Raw genomic sequence first — 6,933 nt, 5'->3', positions numbered from 1 at the left:
TCTGGCCTTAAATGGCAGCATAAGCAGAGAAATGCCAAGGGGAGTGGTGGAACACACAAGGGCATAATTACAGTGAGCTTTGTCCAGCTAACACACCAGTAATTTGCCTCACGGAATGATTCAGCAATAACCCTGCCAGAGTTCCCAAAGAAACCCCATATCTGGGATGACGTAATGTCTCTCCACCTCTGATACCGCCTCTCTCCACACCCACCGCCGCACGCTCACCATCTCATCTCGAGAGCCACAATTCCATCTGTGAACCTTCAGTTGCCATCTGCATTGTGACAAATATGTATCTTATTATTCAAATTGTATTACAATGTACAATGTTGTTAATCTAGCCCTTTACGCTTGATAATTCAGTAGAAAAATTAAGACCTGGAAAAAAATGCTAACCTCTGGTGAATTATACAGGAACAAAAATCGTGAGCTATGTCTGCAGAATGCCTCTAGTATCTCAAATTGGATATTTGGTCCCTGCATCCCATGAATATTCATACTTTGAGGCAAAGTGATTGATTTCATTTATCACTGGAAGTGGAGGTGACTGTCTAGACTTGCTACGTGAGAAGCATTGCAGAGAAAGGGACCCTGGCCCTCCTGAGATGCACCTTGTGTGTGGCTGGAAGATACTTATGCTTGCCTACCCCAAATCCAGATCCGTCAATCACCCCTTCTCCCTGATCAGTAGAACCAGAGAGATGCTCATGGACAGTGCTCTTAGACTGGTCTAAACTAATTTTGCTTTAGGCTAATTTTGATTTGCCACTCCTGACTAGGCATGTAATTCATTTGATTTCACTTTATATCAAAGAGCAATATAGAAGATCTGGGGGTAGGGAGAGTTCTAGGAAAGCTTTCTTTGCTGATAAATAGAGACCCAAAGAATACAGAGCTTCTTTTTTCTGTGGATGTTGTTATGATGCAAGGAAGTCCTACAGCCATTTGGCAAACAGGAGAGGAGGTAGCTAGAAAGACGGCAGAGATGGCAAAAGTCTGAGTCCTCGATGCTGCTGATAAATTGTTAATAGGACAAATGAGGTAGATCTAAGAAAAAAAAAATTGCTAATAAACCAAACTTAGAGCTGCCTTATCTCCAGACTTTGCATTATGTAAGATAATACATTCTTTGTTATTTAAGCTGGTTGGATCAAGGCTTTCTGTTATATAAAAGCTGAAAAAATCGCTACTACTTGAGGCAGTGACTTTCAAGCTTTTTGATCATAAACCAAAGAGGGAAATATGTTTATGTGTAATGTACTCTAAAATGTTCTATTCTACTCTATTCTACTTCATTTTTTAAAATTCAGGTCACAACCCACTAAAGTGATTTCAAAGCTCACTAATGGGTCATGACCCACATTTCAGAGAACATTAAAGTCATAAGGTATATAAGCTACCGTGATATAATAGAAAGCATAATGTGGTGTCATCAAAGACATACCACTGAAGTGCTGTCATAGGAGGGAATGATCACTTCAAGTTGAGGGAAACAGGGAAGGTTTGAAGGAAGGGCTGGACCTTGAAGAGTGGTTCCATTTCCAGCAAGAGGAGTGGGTGGAGAATTCAGGGGTGGGGGGATTTGGTTCAGGAATGACAGGAGCAAAGACAAGATAGTGAGAAATACAGATATGTTACCCACCAGGGGGTGAACCTGGCCAAAGGTGGTGTACGGTTTGGAGAGTAGTGAGAATAAAGGTGTGATTTGGGTTAGATAATGTGCAGCCTCGAATGCCAGGCAAATGGGAGGCCCTATGAAGCCTGCGTAAGGCTGCATCTAAGAAAATCTAAAGTGGTAGCAGCTGCAAGCTGGGCTGGGCCCATGTCACATCAATAGCTGAAACTGGCAGAGTTTTAGGTCAGAGGCAAATAAGAAAGGCCTGTGCTCTTGGAGGTCCGCTTCTGCCATGTCACCTCCTTCTGCCTGCAATTCCTGCAAACCCATTCTCCACAAGGGTGGGGCTCTTGATCAGTGAGCTGCTCTTCCATGACGAACAAAGAGTAAGTAAGCCGGCCTTTCTAAAAATCTTGCCTGGCAGCCCACAACGTAAACTAACAGAGCTGATGTGATTTTCTAAATGACACCATCAGAGAGTGGGCAAGATTGGCTGATTTTCAATCTCAGAAGGCCAACAACCCCCAGCTTCTCATTGTTCATCTTCTTGCTCCCACCTGCTTGCCTGCAGATATGTTCACATTTTGTTAGATCCAGCCCCCAAAGGTGGGCTGAGCCTAGCTACTTGACACCTCTAATAAGAAAAATTCAGTGGAGGAGGATTTGAAATTGCTAGTTACATTGGGTGTTTGTGCTATCTGTGGATTTTAATTATCCATGTCATTCCTTCCCTAATCTCTCCCTGAAAAGCAAGAATTGACTCTCATGATGGAAATTAATCGGAACTAATCTGCAGCTTCTCTTTTACTATAACCCACAGACCTAAGAGGTTGGCAAATCAGAGTGGAATTTTCCTGGGAATCCACACACTGAAGAATCGAACCAGATTTTAATAACTTTAAAGCGGTGCCAAGTTTATGCTTGCCCTCTCTCTTCAAATAAGTGAGTTTTTGAATATTGAAGACTGAATGATCAGATTTCTGGAATACTGTTTCTGTCCTGACAGTTGATACTCCTTGTGGTTTGGGCAGAGGCCCCTACATATCTGGCCCACTGCCTGCATATGGAAAATTACAACTGAGACCTACCCTTTGGGAATGCAAAGTAAGTTAATTGCTTGGAATGGGTGGGCATATTGATGATGAAAAGCACCAGCTAGCCACATGTGACCCCAGAGCATATGGAATCAAGCGATGAGTTAGCATAATTAGTGTTGATTCAGTCTTCGTATCTTCTTCAAGGGGGTTTATTTAGATTTTTCTTTGTAGAAACTTTCAATGCCTCAAGTATTAGAACCTAAGATTAAAGTTAATAAGCTGAATAAAAAAGTGAAAGAAAGAGCAGACAGGTAGGGATTACCTTCTCAACATGTCTAAAGCCACCATCGCCATCTCTTCCCAGTGCTGCGTCTGCTCTGAGCTGTCCCTTCTGGGTGCATGGCACCCGCATTTCCCCAGGCACCTGGAATCTTGGTGTCACCGCCAGTATTCCTGCTCCTTGCCATCCACATGCAGTTGATTGCCAGATCCTTTAAATGCCTTGCCCTCTCTGTTTCTACTCTTCTTAATTCAAGTTCTCAGTGCATCCCCACTGGCCTCCTGAGATAGCCTCCTTGACTGGCCTTACTGCTTCCCCTTCTCTTCCCATCTCAGTTCACCCCTTACTTGGCTACTGGAGTAATTTCCTAAATCACAGCTTTCAACAAGTCACTCACTTCCTTGCACTAAATTCCTCAGGGGCTCCCCCATCTAAAGGTTCACAGCTTCAAAGGCTAAACCTATGAACATGTTATCAAGAACCTTCAACCTATCGTCCCAAGTGTTTTCTCCCATGACGTCTGGTTCATAGCCCAGAGTGTAGGGCAGAGAAGGCACTCCTTGTACTTAATCTGGAAGCATTTATCATATTGTATGGAATTACCTGGAGCCTGAAACACCCACTAGACAATAAGCTTCATGAAGACAGGGTGGGGTTTTTACTACTATAGGACCAGGCAAATAATTGGAACTCAATAAACATTAGTTGGAAGGCTGGGAGTGGTGGCTCACATCTATAATCACGGCACTTTAGGAGGCCAACGCAGGAGGATCACTTGAGGCCAGGAGTTCAAGAGCCACCTGGTCAAAGTAGTGAGGCCCTAACTCTACAAAATAAAATAAAATAATTAGCTGGGTGTGGAGGCATATGCCTGTAGTCCCAGCTACTCAGGAAGCTGAGACAGGAGGACAGGTTGAGTCCAGGAGTTTTCAAGACTACAGTAGTTATGATTGTGCCACTGCACCCTAGCCTGGCTGACAGAGCAAGACCTTCAAAAACAAAAAACTATATACATATATATGCATATATGTATATGTACACACATCTATATATGTGTATATATACATATACACACATATATATACATGTATGTATATATACATATACACACATATATACATGTATGTATATATACATATACACACATATATACATGTATGTATATATACATATATGTATTTGTATGTATATATATTAGTTGGTTGAATCAATGGATGAATAAATATGTAATAGATTAGGGATTCTGGTTTTAAATTGAATCTGTTTATCAGTACCTAATATAACCTTTGTCAACTTTCTACTAAAATACCTATTTAGAATGCACAAAGAGTAAAAGCACGTAACCCCACCAGAAGTTAAAACAATTGGAAAATCCACTGCCCAAATATGGAAGAAATGTAGACTCTAATGTAGATTCTAAGTTCTATAAGGCAAACTTCAAAATCAAACTCAGAAACAGTACATGTTCCATCATCTCAAAAGAAGAGGCCTATAATGCCAAGAAGGAAGACATCTTATTTCTTTCTAGATTTTTTTTTACCTCTGGCTTAGAAGCCCAGGGTCTGGATCAACCAAAAAAATTGGGAATCCATCCCTCAATTGCTCGGATTGTGTGTTTCAAAGCAGCACTCCATTCTTCTCCTCTTGACCTTACCAACAATTCCCCTCTTTCTGCATTTATTTAGAAATTGCAATGCCCATTTAATAAACAAATTCTAAGAAAACAAAAGTGCAGAAAGTTGGGTACATATGTGCATGGTGGTGGAGGTGGTCAGACATAGGCTGGCGATAGGTCAATTGCTGGGGGAAGCATATTTCCAACAAAAGTGAGGTTTTGGGTGATGACAGAACCAGGAAAAGCCCTGGGAACAGTATATTCTGGGGACCAGTTGCGTGTGTGTGTGTTTGTGTGTGTGTGTGTGTGTGCATGCACGTTTTATTTATTCAGAATGTCAACCAGACAGATATTAGCTGTAGGAGAAGATTCTGCCTCAATCCTACAAAACTACACGAAAGGAATACACGCTCTGTAGTCATTGGAAATTGCACCAAGCTCTGCACACTACACTATCTTCCAGTTGTGTATCTAAGAATGAGATTCCACAAACGTCCAAATGGATGGTGAGTGGAGTCAAGAGAAAATCACACTGTGTCTTTTAGCAACCAGTAGATCTGAACAGATTTCCCTTCTTGCAGGATAAGCTCTGCAGTACTGCAGATTAAAGAAAATGGAATGTCATTCAGAAGTCTAGAGGAAAGTCCTATTTCTGAAAGTGATGTACTCCGTGAACCAGAAGAGAATTCTAAAATACTGTTTTGCGTCTTCCTTAGGACATAAGAAGACACGGCTTTTATGAAGTAGGAGTGAAAAATTATGAAGAAAGAGCAGGTAGCAATGGAAGGAGAGCAGAATGAAATAAAGAACTATTGTGAGGAATGCAAGGACACATGGTGATGTGATGAAAACAAGACCAGCATTGGTCACACAACATCTAAAAGTTATTGATGTTGCCAAGAAAAGAGCAAAGGCAATTGGAACAGATGCAAGAAGCAAAGCTATCATCTTTCATCATAGATGAAAGATGTGTAATTACCAGGTTCTCAAATCCATGAAGCTTTGCCCGAACACTATTTGTTCAGTAATGGAGTGAGAGCTTACTGTGTAACAGACTCTGTGTTGTGGGCCAAGATAAAACGGTCATCTCTCTCCTGTGGTCCCTTCCACACCCAGTCCCCAACTCTCCCATGCCACCTACAACATTCTGCTGTTTGTAGTCATTAACGTATCTGCCCCTGCAACAGAAATGTGTGGTCCTAGAGGACAGGATGGTAACTTGCCCACGTCTCTATATTCTCAGAATCTAATACACAAAAAGTTTCTTGAATGAATAATGAAGTGCATGAATAAAACATCACCAGATTGACCAACAGTTACAGTTCTCCTATGATTTCTTTGACAATAACAGTTCACAATCAATTCTTCTAGGACCATCTGGTGTTGATTCTCTGACCACACCTCCTGAGGCCTCATCAGAGTACAGAGTCCACTGCGCTTGCGGATGTGTAATTAGCTGGTATTTCCTTTTCATGTTTCTATTTCCTTGTGGATATTTATTCAAAAACAATTTCTAATAACTTTCTTTAATAACTTTTTTCCTAATTTTCAAAGCAATGCAAGCCCATTTGTACACAGAAAAGCATAAAGTGAACTCTCACACTTCTAAGAGGTATTTCTGAGGTCCACCCAGTCCTTCAGGGCAAGGCTTTCTGTTCTAACCACAGCCAGCCCATCTAGAGCACTTGGGACAGCTCAGCATACTGTAGGTGTTCAATGATAAGTATTTGTCAGATGCATGTTCGTGAGCAGGTACCAGGTCTCCGCAGCCTCAGCTGCTTGCTGGGTGAAGGAAGGAGCTTCCCTGGTACCGCCAAGACCCCTGAGCTCCTGGGCATGCCCTGGTGGTCGCCACCGCCCTGGGAATTAGTGCCATCTCTGTATCCCAGTGCTGCGGGCCCCTCTGGGCCCTGTGGCTATCAGGCATTTCTTCTGCATTTGAGGTCCCAGGCCCTGGGCCTTGCTGGGGCCACAGACTGTTTCTGAGCTTAACAGGCCTGGTTTTCCGGCATTCTCCATGCAGTGAGGCTGCACCATGCTCGCTTCAGAACTGGACGGGAAATCGCCCCTTCCCTTTTTTATGAAGGTTGGAAAGCCAGTGGCCTGACCTACTGATGACCTGGTATTAGTGAAAGCTCTTTATGTCTTTAATATTTTGATGCTTGCTTTAACTGTTCCTCCACAGACCATTTAACTGTGGCTTAGCCTGAAGATTTCGTTCCTCTTCACTTTTAAAATGCAAAAGAAAAATGATTAGGAAAGAGCCTGACATGGTTTGGAAGTTTGTCCCCTCCAAATCTCTTGCTGGAATGTGCCCTCCAGCGTTGGAGGTGGGCCTAGTGGGAGGTGTTAGGGTTGCAGGGGCATAACCCTTATGAATATC

At 42.4% G+C, this 6,933-nt stretch overlaps 1 long non-coding RNA gene across 1 annotated transcript; it reads left to right on the top strand.

Moving 5' to 3' along the window:
* The first annotated feature begins 1,206 nt into the window (after positions 1-1,206).
* Positions 1,207-5,865, top strand: LOC114680313 (uncharacterized). Its single transcript, XR_013397386.1, has 2 exons — positions 1,207-2,722; positions 5,132-5,865. It is a non-coding gene; the product is annotated as an uncharacterized LOC114680313 (long non-coding RNA).
* The last annotated feature ends 1,068 nt before the right edge of the window (positions 5,866-6,933 follow it).

Source organism: Macaca mulatta, chromosome 8 (genome assembly GCF_049350105.2).
Source record: "Macaca mulatta isolate MMU2019108-1 chromosome 8, T2T-MMU8v2.0, whole genome shotgun sequence".
Lineage (NCBI taxonomy): Eukaryota > Metazoa > Chordata > Mammalia > Primates > Cercopithecidae > Macaca > Macaca mulatta.
This window is presented reverse-complemented; position numbering and strand designations above follow the sequence as displayed.